The following is an 18,459-nucleotide window of genomic DNA, read 5'->3' on the forward strand; positions in this document are numbered from 1 at the left end:
CAAATAAATGGCATTATAATTGGGAGAGGAACAGTTCAGTTCAGTTCAATTCAGTCACACAGTCATGTCTGACTCTTTGCAACCCCATGAATCACAGCACTCAGGCCTCCCTGTTCATCACCAACTCCCGGAGTTCACTCAGACTCACGTCCATCGAGTCAGTGATGCCATCCAGCCATCTCATCATCTGTCGTCCCCTTCTTCTCCTGCCCTCAATCCCTCCCAGCATCAGAGTCTTTTCCAATGAGTCAACTCTTCGCATGAGGTGGCAAAAGTACTGGAGTTTCAGCTTCAGAATCATTCCCTCCAAAGAAATCCCAGGGCTCATCTCCTTCAGAATGGACTGGTTGGATCTCCTTGCAGTCCAAGGGACTCTCAAGAGTCTTCTCCAACACCACTGTTCAAAAGCATCAATTCTTCGGTGCTCAGCCTTCTTCACAGTCCAACTCTCACATCCATACATGACCACAGGAAAAACCATAGCCTTGACTAGACGGACTTTTGTTGGAAAAGTAATGTCTCTGCTTTTGAATATTCTATCTAGGTTGGTCATAACTTTCCTTCCAAAGAGTAAGCGTCTTTTAATTTCATGGCTGCAGTCACTATCTGCAGTGATTTTGGAGCCCCGAAAAATAAAGTCTGACATTGTTTCCACTGTTTCCCATTCTATTTCCCATGAAGTGATGGGATCGGATGCCATGATCTGCATTTTCTGAATGTTGAGCTTTAAGCCAACTTTTTCACTCTCCACTTTCACTTTCATCAAGAGGCTTTTGAGTTCCTCTTCACTTTCTGCCATAAGGGCGGTGTCATCTGCATATCTGACGTTATTGATATTTCTCCCAGCAATCTTGATTCCAGCTTGTGTTTCTTCCAGTCCAGCATTTCTCATGATGTACTCTGCATATAAGTTAAATAAGCAGGGTGATAATATACAGCCTTGATGTACTCCTTTTCCTATTTGGAACCAGTCTGTTGTTCCATGTCCACTTCTAACTGTTGCTTCCTGACCTACATACAGATTTATCAAGAGGCAGATCAGGTGTTCTGGTATTCCCATCTCTTTCAAAATTTTCCACAGTTTATTGTTATCCACACAGTCAAAGGCTTTGCATAGTCAATAAAGCAGAAATAGATGTTTTTCTGGAACTCTCTTGCTTTTTCCATAATCCAGTGGATGTTGGCAATTTGATCTCTGGTTCCTCTGCCTTTTCTAAAACCAGCTTGAACATCAGGAAGTTCACACTTCACGTATTGCTGAAGGCTGGCTTGGAGAATTTTGAGCAATACTTTACTAGCATGTGAGATGAGTGCAATTATGCAGTAGTTTGAGCTTTCTTTGGCATTGCCTTTCTTTGGGATTGGAATGAAAACTGACCTTTTCCAGTCCTGTGGCCAGTGCTGAGTCTTCCAAATTTACTGGCATAGTGAGTACAGCACTTTCACAGCATCGTCTTTTAGGATTTGAAATAGCTCAACTGGATTTCCATCACTTCCACTAGCTTTGTTCGTAGTGATGTTTACTAAGGCCCACTTGACTTCACATTCCAGGATGTCTGGCTCTAGGTCAGTGATCACACCATCATGCTTATCTGGGTCATGAAGACCTTTTTTGTACAGTTCTTCTGTGTATTCTTGCCACCTCTTCTTAATATCTTCTGCTTCTGTTAGGTCCATACCATTTATGTCCTTTATTGAGCCCATCTTTGCATGAAATGTTCCCTTGGTATCTCTAATTTTCTTGAAGAGATCTCTAGTCTTTCCCATTCTGTTGTTTTCCTCTATTTCTTTGCATTGATTGCTGAGGAAGGCTTTCTTATCTCTTCTTGCTATTCTTTGGAACTCTGCATTCAGATGTTTATACCTTTCCTTTTCTCCTTTGCTTTTCGCTTCTCTTCTTTTCACAGCTATTTGTAAGGCCTTCCCAGACAGCCATTTTGCTTTTTTGTATTTCTTTTCCATGGGGATGGTCTTGATCCCTGTCTCCTGTACAATGTCACGAACCTCATTCCATAGTTCATCAGGCACTCTGTCTATCAGATCTAGGCCCTTAAATCTATTTCTCACTTCCACTGTATAATCATAAAGGATTTTATTTAGGTTATACCTTAATGGTCTAGTGGTTTTCCCTACTTTCTTCAATTTAACTCTGAATTTTGTAATAAGGAGTTCATGATTTGAGCCACAGTCAGCTCCTGGTCTTGTTTTTGTTGACTGTATAGAGCTTCTCCATCTTTGGCTGCAAAGAATATAATCAATCTGATTTCAGTGTTGACCATCTGGTGATGTCCATGTGTAGAGTCTTCTCTTGTGTTATTGGAAGAGGGTGTTTGCTATGACCAGTGCATTTTCTTGGCAAAACTCTATTAGTCTTTGCCCTGCTTATTTCATCTTAAAAGAGAACAACCAAGTGCAACATATGACTACATTCTTCAATAAACTGTGAAAAGACATCTGCTTTTTGAGAATCAGGGAAATTTGCACATGGACTGTATATAAAATATTCATTTTATTGGGAACAAAAGAGCATTTTTTTCATATCCTATCATTCTACCAAAAATATTCACTATATATATTTTGTGAAATCTTCATCTTTTCCCAAAATACTTCAGGAAAAATGAATAAGGGGTAAAAGAGAGAATGAAATGATGGTCTCTCCTGAATTAAAAAGAGATACCTCCTACACGATGCACAGCTGCTATGGATGAATTGTGTCCATCCTTGACTCCCAATGTGATGGTATTAGGAATTAGGGCCTCTGGGAGGTACCCAGGTTGACATGGTGTTTTGATGGTAGTCCCTAATGATGGGATTAGCCTCTCCCTCTTTTTCTCTCTTATTCTCCCTCTTCTTCCTTCCCTTCAGACACCACATGTGAGAACATAGCAAGAAGAGAAAGACTGATGCAAGTCAAGAATGTCTTCCCTGGGAACTCAATTGGCCACCACCTTGATGTTGCATAGTCTCCAGTCTATGACAACCTGTGGGACTAAAAGGTTAGTTTTGTAGTTATTGATGCCAAATGATGAAATATAGGGTTCATGACACCCGTCTTTCTTATATTTGTTATGTTTTAAATTGTTTTGCAGTAAGAAGTTTATAAAGAGTCCATTTTGAAGTTTCTGTCTTAGTGATACCCTTAGGAGCCCAAGATAGCAGATTCAGGCAGGTCCCCAATGAATGGGTGGTTGGAGGACAACATGCTCCTTACCCCAATTTATCTCTTGTCATCTGAAAACTGTCCCCCAACCTGACACCCTTAAAACGCCCACCCACCCCCACCTCCACCATCTGCATCTCCATCCCTCTGCTAAGCTGAGTCATCTAGCTGGAGATGTTGATGATTCAGGACAGGGTCTGGAAACAGAAGGAATACAGATATTTTTTGAAAGAAAAACTGGGCAGACCCATCTTGGTTTTCCCTTCTTTAGTACAATCTGCAGGTGAGGGATTGGGGCTGGGTAGGGAGGAAGCCACAAGTGGGACTGCATAGATATCTACAAGTTAAGGGAGTAGGAATTCAGAACCCAGTAACCAGAAGGTGGGCAGCTTGCACAGGACCCAGGAGGGAAAGAAGAAGCACTGGGGAAATAATAGTGCCTACTTGGGGGCCAGACCTTCTTGAGTCTTTTGGTTAAACTTGGAGGTCATGTCCTTCCTGCTGGAATTCCTGCTCCAGAAGTGGAGGGGAGAGAGCTATACTCACTCCTAATGACTCACAAGGAGAGGGCCTCCCCCAGAGACCCTTTGATTCAACTCTAACTGTGGGTATCATCCCAAGCCAGAGAGCAAATGGCAGATCAACCAAAAAATTACCTACTTTAAATAGTATTTAAAATATTACAAATTTTGTTTAAGAGTCCTGGCATATCTAGTTCCCAGAGTTTTTTAGGAGAGATGATTCGTTGCCTAATTTGGGTTTCTGCTGAGGAATATACAAGCTTCCCCACTGGTAACTCTGACTTATAAATACCTGATCTCATCCCACAGAACCCAAATGATGGTAAGTTCCAGTGGGCAAGGCCTCTAAGGTCCTCGGTGTCACAGCAGTTGTGTGCCAAGTTGTCTGCCACTCCCAGTCCTGAGCCCAGAACCCATGAACATCAATAGACAGTTACAGCCCCTTGCCCACCAGAGGCAGCCTCAGAATTCTCATAAACATGCACCTCTGATCCACTTGTCACTGATTGGCACTGAGCTTCAGTCTGGAACAAGTGTTTTGGAACAAGGGCCAGTCTCCCTCATCCAAGAGATGGGAAATTGAACCCTGGGGTGTATGACTCACCTTAAAGCTACAGGTAAGTTAGTGAAGACTTGGACCCAGGAACTCTGGTTCCCAGGCTAGGAAACTTCCAAGAAGGGAAAGATGAGAGAAAGATCAATTGCATCCACTGCTAGGTAACTCTCAGATGTCTGCAAGCACCAGAGTGGAAGTTTCTTTCCCGTTGCCCCTCAAGTCTGGTTCTGATTTTATTAGCAGACCTGCCTCCATGTAGCAGTGGGAAAGCAATATTCAGGGCTGTTTCTTCTTGGTGCCAGGGACAGTGGGAAAGCCAGCTGTAGTGACCCTAAGAGGTAGTCATGAAGGTGGTGACTGACTCACTATCAATTCAGATCCCCAGAGCTCCCACTCGACCTTCACACAAGACTGACTGGATAACATGAACCTGCATTCAGAGCAAGAAGCGTTCTCTTCTTAGCATTCTGGCAACTTAGATAAGTGCCTTATGTTTCCTCAGGGAACACTTGCCTGAGCGAGGTTGGGGTCTGAGACTAGCCTGAATGCAGGGGATGTGTTCCCTCTTTGATGCTCCAAATAGACCTTGGAGATTCAATGGCCTTGAGAGAATTACAATCACCCTTATATTTTATAGGGACTTTGCTTTATGAATCTGGTTGGAGAAAAAGGACAGAAACACAGGACAAGGCCAGACATCTCTGGGTCCCAGCTGATTGTGAGTTGAGTTTCAGCCACCAGGCTTCACAGTCAGGTGCTGATGTAATATACAAGCCACCTTTGAAGATGGAATAAAGGAAAGAGTTTTTGGGCAGAGAGCAGTGTGGTCAAAGAGCCATGGGAATCACACGGGGCAAGATGAAACAAGAGTCATTACTTGTTTCTTTGCTCTATCTGTTCCTTGGCGTTTCTACTCCTGAGAACAAGTACATGGAGATAGTCAGAGGCATTGGTGCTGCCCCTGGCACCTGATGCTCCTGGTGATAACCAGTTTGTGTAAATGTCCCTGAAGCAGAGCATATTCAGCCTCGTCATAGCCCCAGGTTCTCCCTTCTTGGGAAGGCTGACATGCCTCATTGTTTCTAACTCACAACAGAAGCATGGGATGAGGTATGGTGGTTGTCCTGTAGCTAAGTTCCAAACATGGAAGGAAGGTTGGCAGTGGAAGGGTAGCCATTTATTAAGCTTGGTTACCTTGGTCCTTAGCAGGGGTAATTCCCACATCTAGAATGTTTTTCTCCCAGCTTTTTGCATGGCCGTGTCCTTCTCAACATTTGCCATAGTTTCAAATGAGTCTCTCAGGCTTGTTTTCCCTGGCCACTGCACTCTCACGAGCACAAACCCTGATCCAAAAAATGCTTAGACACATCCTTCCATCAAAACAATATAGTTACCAAAGTGGAAAGGTGGGAGAGGGATAAATTGAGAGTTTGAGATTAATATATGTATACTACTTTATTTAATAGATAACCAATAATGACCTACTGTACAGCACAGGAATTCTGATCAGTAGTCTATAATATCCTGTATGGGAAAAGAATCTAAGAAACAATGGTACATGTATATGTATAAGGGAATTAATTTCACATACAACTAATACTAATACAATGCTATAAATCAACTACACTTCTATATAAATTAAAACCTGAATTTAAAAAAAAAAATACTTACATGTAGAGAACCAAGGAGTTTTTTAGACTCGCAGGATTTCAGATATGATGCTGGAGATGAGAGACTGGGTGCAGAAATCTAGACATTATCTGGGGTTGCATTTTCCTAAGCTTTGGTGTCTTTTGCTTCTAGTGTCACCTTTGATTTGTCTTTGGAGGATCTAATACAAGGGCTTGGAGACTCTAGCTGGGTGTTAGTTGAAGGATGAGAGGGAGGCGCTAGTGGGAAAGTGAAATCCCAGCTCCCTAGCCTTGGGTTGGGGCACGTTTGAGGCACAACTTATATCCCACGTTCCCTGTGAAAACAGGCTGTAGTTTCCCTCTTGCAGGCCTTGCATGATATCAGACCCAGACAGGTTTCATCCTTTTTCATGTCCTGCTTCCACTTAGCCCTCACTGGTTTCTCTGGGAGAATTTTTCTTTTTTTAATTTTTGCAGCAACCAGGGGCTACTCTGTTATGGCAGTGCACTGACTTTTCAATCCTGTGCTTCTCTTGATGTTGATCACAGGCTCTAGGGCACTCAGGCTTAGTAGTTGTGCCCCACCGGCTTAGTTGCCCTGGGGCATTTACAATCTTCCCAAACCAGGTCTCAAGCGCATATATTAAGCACTGGATCAAAAGGGAAAGCACTTTGGAAGGAATTTGAAATAAATCACTTTTATATGAAACTTGGCAGCATGGCTTATTTATGAGGAGAAAGATAGAGGATTGTCCCTACTTCCAGCAACCTCCTGAGATCAGGACTGATTGAGGTTCCCCTTCCAAGGGTTCCTACAGGATCTTCAAGCTGTCCTGCCATGTGGCTTTGTTCTTGCTTCAGTTTCTGAATCCCACACTAGAGCACAGCTTCCAGAGGGCAGGGCTGTCACTTGACTCACTTCTAAGTATATGTCAGTAGATATTGTCTCATTCAGACCCTGATGTCAAGACAAGGCTAACACAAAGATCAGTTACTCTATTATGAGTGTTAGATTATAGGTTCAACGACTATAATCAAACCCTAAATAACATTATCTTAAATACAATACAATTTCAATTCTCTTTCATATAATGTTAGTGCAGGTCTCTCGACAGAGATGAGGACCCACTTCTTTCTTGTCACATCTTCCGCCTGTGCTACTTACCTTTGGTCTAACATGGCTGCTCCAGCTCCTGTCATTACATCTGCATTCCAGCTAGTGTGACAGAAATAATAGTTCCATTTGGAAGTGACATATCACCTCTACTCAAATTCCACTGGCAGAAGTATCTTCCATGTTCATGGCAAAACTGTGGGTGGTGGGCACACAGAAGGGCAAGGGAATGTGATCCCATTTCAGAACATTCATGATAAGTAACAAGGGCCACCACCCTTTATTCATATCCCCTGTATTCATTCTTCTTTGGTTCTCCGCACACAGCTCTCAGTCTGTTTTGGCCTGCAAATATGGATATGGATGAGGTTATAAGAGAGGACATGGTCCAGGCTGCAAAATATGGAGAAAACAAGAAAAGAAAGAAGATAAGAAAGTATAAAAAAGGACAAAATCTAAAGGAAAGTATGCTTATAATCATAATTTTGCATTTATACAATTTAGGTATAATGGTTGATGAATCAATTTATAAAATAAAAAAATTAAAGAAATGAAAAACATAAATATATTCACCAAACCCAACAAAATAATAAGACTATATCATATTAAACACATAGCAGTATCAGGATTAAGTTTGGATGCACATTGTAAAAATCTAATACAACTATAACTTTAGCAAGACAAACTTGATTTTTCTCTCCCCCTGGAACAAAGCTGGAGGTGGGCCAGCCAGAGCTTGGGTGGTATCCATCTCCAAAGTTACATGATTGTCAAATACAACTGCAAGAGTTCCACCATTACAACTAAAATCCAGACAACAGTTAGGAAGAAAGTAGCTAAGGGAAGAGTCCCATCTCTCAGCTAAATCAGCTCCTTGAAAGCAGTCTTCCAAGAAATCCCTCTTACAGATATGCTTACATCTCAGTCACCAGTCATGACTAAGAGCACAGGTGTGCAGGAAATGCAGTCCTGTGGCAATGGAACCCTATTCCAGCACTCTTGCCTGGAAAATCCAATGGATGGAGGACCTGGAGGGCTGTAGTCCATGGGGTCGCTAAGAGTCGGACACGACTGAGAGATTTCACTTTCACCCATTGGAGAAGGAAATGGCAACCCACTCCAGTGTTCTTGCCTGGAGAATCCCAGGGACAGGGGAGCCTGGTGGGCTGCCTTCTATGGAGTTGCACAGAGTCGGACATGACTCAAGTGACTTAGCAGCAGCAGCAACAGCTACTGGGCTCATGGCTATATAACAAACTATTTTCAGTTTTGAAAGAGAAGCAGAGAATAGATCATTTTGTAGGTAGCCTGCAGCACCTGCCTTAAAGAACAAACCTTTTCTGAATGGATTATCCTGAATTTTCTGAACGGATTAGTCTGGGCACAGTGTGGAAGGAACAGCAATGAGAAACCACTATATGGACCTGAACTGTGCTCCAGAAAGAAGAGGCAGACTGGTCAGTAGAGATCTTCTAAGGACTGAAGTGAGGATTATACATGCCACATGACCCAATTTGGTTTGAAAACTGCCTTTCCAACTCAGGTCCCAAATCTCTCTCAATTCTTCAGCTTCTAAATATCTTGTCTTTGTTACCTCACATTCTGACCTACCGGTCTCACCTTCCTTATTTCTGTTCACATCACTTCTCCATCTAGTCCACCAGCATTGCAAGATCCAGTACTGAAGGAGTTAGCAATAGTTTCTAGAAGTGGGTACAAACACAATGACTATTTCTACTTTAACATTAGTTTCTCCTGATCAAGGTCTTTTGAAGGACTGATATGGCTACAATTATGGAGATCTCACATTTGAGACCTTTTAAAAAACATTTCTTTTTACATTGGTCTGTTGGTGGTGATGCAGTCTCATAGTTGTTCAAGTCTGAGAAAGTATTTTATCTTGTTTTTAATATGTATTTTTTTGGGGTATAGAATTCTGAATCAATTATATTTCTCAGCATTTTAAGATGTGGTGCCAGTGTCCTCTGGCTATCATTGTTTCATATGCCTAATCTGCTGTCTTTCCCATTTTTTCTTCTACTGTGTCTGTTTTTCATTCTGGTTACATTTCTTTGGTTGATTGTTTTAAACAATGGATTATCATGCACCTTTGAATAGTTGTCCTATTTCTTGTCTTTGAATTAATTGAACTTCTGTGTTAATGGGTTTAAAGCTTTCATCATATCTGGAAAATTTTCAGCCAGTAATTATGAAGTTCTTTTCTCTATTCTCCTTCTTTCACTTCCTGTGGGATTCCATTTACATATATTTCAGTATTCTTAAAGTTGTTTCAAATTTCTGTGATGCACAATTAATTTTTCCCACAGTCTTTTCATCCCTATTTTCCATGTCTCTATTTAACATACTCAATATTCTTCAGCTTCATGAATGTAAAGATTATTATTCTAGGAAGCATTTTACTGTCCTTCCTGCTAATTATGTGATGTATATTTTAACTGTGTTTTTACTAATTGATTTTTCCCTCATTATGGATATTTTCTTGCTTCTTTTCACATTGGAAATTTTTTTCTTTTGAAATTTATGTATTTACCTTAATTAGAGGATAATTACTTTACAACATTTTTATTTATCTAGGACAAATATTTTCACAATTCATATGGAAATTTTATTTTATTTTTTTTTTTTTGGTTTTAATTTTATTTTATTTTTAAACTTTACATAATTGTATTAGTTTTGCCAAACATCAAAATGAATCCACCACAGGTATACATGTGTTCCCCATTGCATGCGATCCAAAAGTCTACAAATAATAAATGCTGGAGAGGGTGTGGAGAAAAGGGAACCCTCTTACACTGTTGGTGGGAATGCAAACTAGTCCAGCCACTATGGAGAACAGTGTGGAGATTCCTTAAAAAACTGGAAATAGAACTGCCTTATGATCCAGCAACCCCACTGCTGGGCATACACACTGAGGAAACCAGAAGGGAAAGAGACACGTGTACCCCAATGTTCATCGCAGCACTGTTTATAATAGCCAAGACATGGAAGCAACCTAGATGTCCATCAGCAGATGAATGGATAAGAAAGCTGTGGTACATATACACAATGGAGTATTACTCAGCCATTAAAAAGAATACATTTGAATCAGTTCTAATGAGGTGGATGAAACTGGAGCCTATTATACAGAGTGAAGTAAGCCAGAAGGAAAAACATAAATACAGTATTCTAACGCATATGGAAATTTTAAATGGATATTAGATAAGGAAATTTTTTCCCTTTGGATGCTGGATATTCTTAATTTTTATAAACTATTCCTGGCACTGTTTGCAAACACTGTTAATTTCTTGGGAACAATTGTATTTTTTGAAGGCTTGCTGTTCAGGTCTTTTAGTTGATATAATACCAGCCTTTAGACCATGTTTAGTATTCCCCACTAGTAAGGCAATATTGTCTTCAGGACTATACTGATGTCATGGGAATTATGAGTAATTTCCATGCTGGTGGGTGGGGACACCATTAGACTTGGCGCAATTTGAGACTCAAGTATTGTTCCCTATAATCCTGACCAGTACTATCAACTCTCTGCTGAAAACTGGAAGGGTATCACCTGTACACTTGCACAGTTCTCTGTGTGTAGCTCTCTCCTATGAACTCTAACTGTCTAGAGTCTCACATCTCTCTTCTTGGGGAGACCATTTGTCTCTGCTTAGATAGCCCATCCATGTATGTGTTGGAAACTATTTCTAGAGTTGGGGCAATTGTAGAACTCACCTTGCTTGCTCCCCACCTCAGGAATCCATTTTCTGCTGCCTGACATTTGATGTAAAAAACTGCTCTTTCATTTATGTCTTCTACTTTCAAGTTGTTTAAGACAGGAGGATAAATGTGTCCTTTGCTCCTCTATGTCTACAAAAATGGAGGTCCCCCTGAAATCAGAATTCACTGAATGCCTTGTGAATGCTAGGCAGTGACTTCTGTGCATGGGTGCAGACTAACTAGGGATGTGTGTTGGGGCTTTGGGGAGCCCTGTCTTGCTGGAAAAACCTGACAATTGCAACTAGCATTTGCTATGGGGTATGTTCAGTTCAGTTCAGTCACTCAGTCATGTCCGACTCTTTGCAACCCCATGGACTGAAGCACGCCAGGCTTCTCTGTCCTTCACCAACTCCTGGATCTTACCCAAACTCATGTCATCGAGTCAGTGATGCCATCCAACCATCTCACTCTCTGTCATCCTCTTTGCCTGCTGCCTTCAATCTTTCCCAATAATAGGGTCTTTTCTAATGAGTAAGTTCTTCACATCAGTTGGCTAAAGTATTGGAGTTTCAGCTTCAGCATCAGTCCTTCCAATTAATATTCAGGATTGATTTCCTTTAGCATGACTGGGTGGATCTCCTTGTAGTTCAAGGGACACTCAAGGTTCTTGTCCAACACCACAGTTCAAAACCTTCAATTCTTCATTTCTCACCATTCTTTATGCTCCAACTCTCACATCCATATATGACAACTGGAAAAAATCACAGCTTTGTTTTATACTGAACTTTTTCAACAAAGTAATGTCTCTGCTTTTAAAAATGCTGCTAGGCTTGTCATAGATTTTCTTCAAACAAGCAAACATCTTTTAATTTCATGGCTGCAGTCATCATTTGCAGTGGTTTTGGAGCTCCCAAAAATAAAGTCTGTCACTGTTTCCATTGTTTCCCCGTCTATTGCCATGAAGTGATGGGACCAAATGCCATGATCTTCATTTTGTGAATGTGAGTTTAAGCCAGATGTTGAACTGTCTTCTTTCACTTTAATCAAGAGGCTCGTTAGTATCTCTTCATGTTCTGCCATGAGGGTGGTGTCATCTGCATATCTGAGGTTATTGATATTTCTCCCAGCAACAATGATTCCAGTTTGTGCTTCATCCAGTTGGACATTTCACAAGATGTGATCAGCATATAATTTAAATAAGCAGGGGACAGTATACAGCCTTTAATTACTCCTTTCCTGATTTGGAACCAGTCTGCTGTTCCATGTTCAGCTCTAACTGTTGCTTCTTGACCTGCATACAGATTTCTCAGAAGGCAGGTAAGATGGTCTGGTATTCCAATCTCAGTAAGTTTTTCACAGTTTGTTGTGATCCATACTGTAAAAGGATTTGCATGGCCAGTAAAGCAGAAGTAGGTATATTTCTGGAATTCTCTTGCTTTTTCTATGATCCAACTGCTACTGCTGCTAAGTCACTTCAGTCGTGTCCGACTCTGTGCGACCCCATAGATGGCAGCCCACCAGGCTCCCCTGTCCCTGGGATTCTCCAGGCAAGAACACTGGAGTGGGTTGCCATTTCCTGAATGATGGCAATTTGATCTCTGGTTCCTCTGCCTTTTCTAATTCCAGCTTGAACATGTGGAAACTCACAGTTCATGTACTGTTGAAGACTTGCTTGGAGAAATTACTTTGGTAGTATGTGAGATGAGTGCAACTGTGTGGTAATTGAACATTCTTTGAAATAGCCTTTCTTTGGGATTGCCACTGCTGAGTTTTCCAAATAGGCTAGCATATTAAGTGCAGCACCTTAACAGCATCATCTTTTAGGGTTTGAAATAGCTCAATTACAATTCCATCACCTCCACTAGCTTTACTCATAGTGGGGCTTCTTAAGGCCCTCTTGACTTCACATTTCAGGATGTCTAGCTCTAGGTGAGTGATCACACCATCGTGGTTATCTGGGTCATTAATATCCTTTTTGTATAGTTCTTCTATATATTCTTTCAACTTCTTCTTAATATATTCTGCTTCTCTTATTTCCATGCCATTTCTGTCTTTTATTTGGCCCATCTTTGCATGAAATGATCCTTCCCTACCTCTAATTTTTTTGAGCAGATCTCTGGTCTTTCCCATTCTATTGTTTTCCTCTATATCTTTGATCTAATCACTTAGGAAGGGTTTGTTTTTTTTTTTTTTTAATCTGTTGTTGCTATCTTTGGAATTCTGCATTCAGATTGGTATGTGTTTCTTTTCTCTTTTGCTTCTCTTCTTTTCTAAGTTATTTCTAAGGCATCCTCAGACAACCATTTTGCCTTTTTCCATTTAATTCTCTTGAGGATGGTCTTGATGAGGTACATACAGATCAAAAAACAAAGATAACTGCATCCAGATCCATTATTTCATGGAAAATACATGGATAAACAATGAAAGCAGTGACAGACTTTATTTCCCTGGACTCCAAAATCACTGCAGATAGTGACTGCAGCTGTGGGGGTAAAAAAAGACACTTGGTCCTTGGAAGAAAAGCTATGAAAAACCTTGACAGCATACTAAAAATCAGAGACATTACTTTACCAACAAAGGTCTGTATCGTCAAACCTATGGTTTTTCCAGAAGTCATGAGTGGATATGAGAGTTGGACCATAAAGAAAGTTCAGCACCAACGAATTTATGCTTTTGAACTATGGTGTTGGACAAGATTCTTGAGAGTCCCTTAGATTGCAATGGAGATCCAATCAGTCCATCCTAAATGAAATCAGTCCTGAATATTCATTGGAAGGACTGATGCTGAAGCTTAACCTCCATTACTTTGGTCAATTGATGGGTAGAACTAACTCGTTATAAAAGACCCCGATGCTAGGAAAGATTAAAGGCAGGAGGCAAAGGGGAAAACAGAAGACAAAATTGTTGGGTGGCATCATCAACTTGATGAACATGAGTTTGAGCAAGCTCTGGGAGTTGGTGATGGACAAGGAAGCCTGGCATGCTGCACCCCATGATATAGCAAAGAGTGGACATGACTGAGAGACTGAACTGAACTGATGTACAGAGGACAGTCAGGGAGGAGGGAAAAGTCTTTAAGGAAGGAGGAAGGAACAATTCCTGGATAGCTGACAATTTTGGGTCAGCAGGTCATTTCAAGCTGTAGAAGCTCTAGGGAAGCAATTCTATGCCAGGTGGAGAGAATGGTAAGAGAAAGGCAGGGCGGCAGTGCTGGGATTTCCCAGAGGACAAGATCCTTGTTCTACTAAACTTTATCAATGCTCAATATTGTTAGGTGTTTGGAAAAAAGAGTTTTGTTTTGGAAGTGGTAGAGCAATATTCAATGGAAGGACTGATGCTGAAGATGAAGCTCCAACACTTAGGCCATCTAATGTGAAGACCCAGCTCATTGGAAGAGACCCTGATGCTGGGAAAGATTGTGGGCAGAAGGAGAGGGAATAAAAGAATGAGATTATGAGATGGCATCACCAACTCAAAGGACATGACTTTGAAGAAACTCCACGAAATAGTGAAAGACAGGGAAGCCTGCTTTGTTGCCGAACATGTAATCACAAAGAGTCAGACATGACTTAGCAACTGAAAAATACCAATGAAGACACAGAGACCACTGAAGGCTCTGGTCCTGGTTGGAGTGGAGAAAGATTTAGGTGGAAGGGGAGGCTTCCCATCCTCTGGTGCAGGTCCTTGAATCCAAGGCAAGGAGCACAAGATTTTGAATCTGTTACCAAACATTGTTTTCTAAAAAAAAAACAAAAAAAAACTGTTTTCAGCAGGAGAGAGAGCTTTGACTGAGTTTGTCCTCTAGATTTTACTGAGGGATTTAAAAGGGATTGGGGTCGGGCTGAGACTGCAAAAACCAGGTGACCAGGTGCTGGAGGGCGAGGCTTGTGGTAGATATTTTGCACTAGGTGGAAAATAAATTCAGAAAAAGTGTCCCTTCTGGCATGTACATGCCAATGTATCACTTTATTTCAGCAGATCACTTTAATGTTGTTTTGGGGCAAGCTAGAAATGTAGGATGAGTGGTTTGCTTTTCTCCATTCCTGTTGGTATTTAGATGATTAAATGTCTGGTTACTTAATTGCATAGTTGGAATCATGCTTGGGAAAGAAAACTAGATCAACTCCACACATATTTTGTCTTTAAACAGCAATCATAGGAAGGTTTCTAAGGCAATGGTAGGTAATTTAAACATGAAGGGATAAATGGGTGAGAGGGTAACAGGCAGGAAGGTCAGGGGTCTCCAAAGGGAGGAAATAGCCTGCAAGTGTCAGACATTTTTATCTCTCTCAAGCAGCAGGAGGAAACAAACTAGCGATATTTTTTCCTTCTCTGCTGCTGCTGCTAAGTTGCCTCAGTCGTGTCCGACTCTGTGCAACCCCATAGATGGCAGCCCACCAGGCTTCCCTGTCCCTGGGATTCTCCAGGCAACAACACTGGAGTGGGTGGTTTCTCTTAAAATACTGTGTTGCCATAATGACACCTGGTATCACCTGAAGTTAACTATTCTCAAACCTAGAGATAACCAATGCCTTTTTCTTATGGAAATGTTTGTCTTAAGCTATGCTAACATACTATACATTTATCCCAAACTCTGTCTTCAAGTTGGTTCCGCCTTTTGGCTCAGAACCTACTTGACAAACCAGTATGTTACACTCAGATATTGTTCCTCTAATCTATGTAAATGAAACTATTTGTATGGTGATCTGCCCTTCTTCAAGATTCAAGTTAATCATTTTATGGCCCAAGATGAACCATTTGGTGCCAAGTTATCACAGAATGCATCTTATGGGTGAGGGGCCTGGTGCCATTCAGTTTTAAGACATTCCTTTCTGTCATTAACAGGCTGCTAGTGACTATATAACATCCAGCTGAAGACTAGCAGGGGGGCACTCTTTCTGCCCCTTCAGAAGCTTTCTCTATCTCCTTTATACTTTAATAAAACTTTATTACACAAAAGCTCTGAGTGATCAAGCCTCGTCTCTGGCCCTGGATTGAATTCTTCTCCTTCGGGGCCAAGAATCCTGGCGTCGTGATTCAACAACAACCTTTCATGGGGACAGTTTCATTTAACAGGCTGAGACTGGACTGTACCGGTTGCCATAGTTGTTGCTATGACAAGAAGCCATCACAGCTAGTTGTTGCTATGCTGGAGATGTGGGAAACTGAAAAGAGACCAAAAGCCTTACAACTCTCCTTACAGAGTGATTTCAGACTAGAAGCAGTTAACAAAGAAAGGCTGACTGGTAAGGCTGAGGATGGGAGTAATTTGAGCCAGTAATCATTAGCTCTGTGGGAGCATCAGCTCAGTCAGAGTTCTGTGTCATGGTTCAGAGAGAGATGTCATTTGGCTTGAATCGATAGTTAGCCTTGGGGATGGCAGCCATAACCTCTAAACAGAAGATTTCCTTCTCCCCAGGTGGCAGAATAATTCATATTTGTTCCAGACTCAGGAACCCAGAAAGCCCTCTTGGGGCTACTTGCTCTTTGCAGGCACACACGCAATCTAGAAGGTGGAACTATCATCATGGTGCCCATTTTCCAGATGAGAAAACTGAGGTTAAGTGACTTGATCAAGCTCACACAGCTAAGTACGTGAAAGGTCAAGCACAAACCCAGGGTAACAGTCCTCAAATTGTGTGTTTTTGCTCCACACCCACTGGGAGTGGTGGGTGGTCATCTGGCACCAATGCTTAGGCAGAAGCAAGCAGTATTCAGGCTTAAATTGAAGTAACTAAGGAAAACCACTAGACCATTAAGCTAAGACCTAAATCAAATACCTTATAATTTTATAGTGGAGATTAAAAATAGATTCAAAGGATTAGGTATGGTAGCCTGAAGAACTAGGATGGAGGTTTGTTACATTGCACAGGAGGTGGTCACCAAAACCATCCCCAGGAAAACAATGTGAGAAGGAAAAGGGGTTGCCTGAGGAGGCTTAAAAACAGGTGAGAAAATAAGAGAAGTGAAAGGCAAAGGAGAAAGGGAAAGATATACTCAGTGGCATGCAGACTTCCAGAGAACAGCAAGGAGAGATAAGAAAGTCTTCGTTAAGTGCACACTGCAAGAATTAGAGGAAAATAATAGAATTGTAAAGATTATAAATCACTTCAGGAAAATTGGAGCTACCAGAGGAACACTTCATGCAAAGATGGGCACAATAAAGGACAGAAAAGTCAAAGACCTAACAGAAGCAGATGAGATTAAGAAGAGGTAGCAAGAATGCACAGAACAACTGTACAAAAATAGTCATAATGACTGGGATAGGGATGATGCTTGGGTCACTCATGTAAAGCCAGATATCCTGGAGTATGAAGTCAGTGGGCCTTAGGAAGCATCACTACAAACAATGTTAGGAGAGCTGATGGAATTCCAGCTGAGCTGTTTAAAAATCCTAAAGAATGAGGCTGTAAAAGTGCTGCATTCAAAATGTCAGCAAATTTGGAAAACTCAGCAGTGTCCACAGTAACATGTATAATATCATATATGAAATGAGTCACCAGTCCAGGTTCAATGCATGATATGGGATGCTTGGGGCTGCTGCACTGGGATGACCCAGAGGGATGGTACGGGGAGGGAGGAGGGAGGAGGGTTCAGGATGGGGAACACGTGTATACCTGTGGCAGATTCATGTTGATATATGGCAAAACCAATACAATATTGTAAAGTTAAAAAATTAAATTAAATTAAAAAAAAAAAAAGAAAGGCAATTCCAAAGAATGTTCAACCTATCATGCAATTGCACCCATCTCACTTGCTAACCAGGTAATGCTCAAAACCCTTCAAGTTAAGCTTCAATGCTACATGAACTGAGAACTTTGAGATGTACAAACTGGTTTGAGGAACCAGAGATAAAATTTCTTTTTTTTTTTTTTTTTTGGCAGTTCTATTTTTATTTTTATTTTTTTTAATTTTATTTTATTTTTAAACTTTACAATATTGTATTAGTTTTGCCAAATATCAAAATGAATCCGCCACAGGTATACATGCGTTCCCCATCCTGAACCCTCCTCCCACCTCCCTCCCCATACCATCCCTCTGGGTCATCCCAGTGCACTAGCCCCAAGCATCCAGTATCGTGCATCGAACCTGGACTGGCAACTTGTTTCTTACATGATATTTTACATGTTTCAATGTCATTCTCCCAAATCTTCCCACCCTCTCCCTCTCCCACAGAGTCCATAAGACTGTTCTATACATCAGTGTCTCTTTTGCTGTCTCGTACACCGGGTTATTGTTACCATCTTTCTAAATTCCATATACCTGCGTTAGTATACTGTATTGATGTTTTTCCTTCTGGCTTACTTCACTCTGTATAATAGGCAACATCCATTGGATCATAGAGAAAGCAAGGGAATCCCAGAAAACATTTCCATCTGCTTCACTGACTATGCTAAAGCCTTTCACTGTGTGGACCACAACAAACTGTGGAAAATTCTTAAGGAAATGGGAGTGCCAGATCACCTTACCTGTCTCCTGAAAAGTCTGTATGTAGGTCAAAATGCAGCAGTTAGAATCATATACAGAAAAACTGAAAGATTTAAAAGTGGGAAAGAAGTGTGACAACGTGTACATTGTCACTCTGGTTACTTAACTTCTATATAGGATACACCATTCGATATGCAGGACTGCATAAATCCCAAGCTGGAATGAAGATTGCTGGGAGAAATATCAACATTCACAGATCTGAAGATGACACTGCCCTAGTGGCAGAGAGCAAAGAACTAAAGAGCCTCTTCATGAGGAGAGGAGATGCAAAA

Source organism: Bos indicus, chromosome 29 (genome assembly GCF_029378745.1).
Source record: "Bos indicus isolate NIAB-ARS_2022 breed Sahiwal x Tharparkar chromosome 29, NIAB-ARS_B.indTharparkar_mat_pri_1.0, whole genome shotgun sequence".
Classification (NCBI taxonomy): Eukaryota; Metazoa; Chordata; class Mammalia; order Artiodactyla; family Bovidae; genus Bos; species Bos indicus.